The following is a 1,135-nucleotide window of genomic DNA, read 5'->3' on the forward strand; positions in this document are numbered from 1 at the left end:
GTGCCAGTGGCCAACCCTTGAAGATGAAGCCTCCTGCTTTCCTCCTGACACCCCATGCCAGTGTTACCAGGCTTATGGTAATGACCATATCTGTACAATAATTTCAACCCTTGTACAATCAATAATAGTAAAAATTCACAATGTATGATAATTTATTGACCTAGCATATGCAAAACCCAAGTCACTCTGAGGGAGACTTAGCTGACTTTTTTTTTTTTTTTTTTAATTGTGTGTATCCCAGGCCAAATTAGCCAATACCGATTCCAAATCCAAGAGTTCGCAACCATAAGGGGCCCTATTACTGGCAAATACCCTCCACCCCCAAATGGGGCTTCAGATGTTCCCAAAATCTTTGGCGGCCATCCTTCTTTCAGGCTCAAGCCCAGAGGCTTGGGGTTTGGATGCCTCTGAGTTTTGCTTGCCCTCAGCTGTAAGACCCCAGGACCAAGCCAGGGAAAAATCCCATTTCCATAAAGTGCGCTTAAAGCCAAGGCCTTCCTACTCCAACAGCTAAGTGGGAGGTTTACTATACATTACCTTGGCAGGTGATATCCCCAAGTCAGGAAAGCAGTCTTCTCTGGTGCAGCTAGGAAGACAGCCCTAGAGGTCACGGTGTTTCCCTTACCGCACACGTGCAGACTACGCTAGATCTGAGCCTTCAAGAGACCAAAAAGAAGTTTGCAGTCAGCACTTCTTCATGGTTGCTTGCTTTAAAAGAAAGAAATGCTTCAACTTTGATGAGCCAGTTCTCACTCACTGGCGACTATCACTCACTCTCAGACTATCCATGCACCACCTGTGGACTGACTGCCTGGCCTCATGCCAGGGGGTTGGTGACCTGAGCCGCCTCATGCAGCTCCAAGGGTCTTGGTCCCTCTCAAATCCTTTGTATGCCAGTTGTGCACTGCTTGCCACACTCCCGTGTGGCAGGGCTGGGGGACGTGGCTGTTTGCCACCCCCCGTTCAGCGAAGAGTCTTCAGGCTCTTTAGGGGCAACAACTCTGCCCCGCTGGCCAGCTCTTCTTCAGCCCTCTTCATCCCCCACTGCAGCTGCCGGTGTGCTGGACACGCTCCCTTTTAATTCCCTCCAGGGACTCCACCCCCAGATTGAAAATGGACCAATCGGAATAAGGGG

Source organism: Crocodylus porosus, unplaced genomic scaffold, assembly GCF_001723895.1.
Source record: "Crocodylus porosus isolate Cpor-Errol unplaced genomic scaffold, CroPor_comp1, whole genome shotgun sequence".
In the NCBI taxonomy this organism is placed as follows: Eukaryota; Metazoa; Chordata; order Crocodylia; family Crocodylidae; genus Crocodylus; species Crocodylus porosus.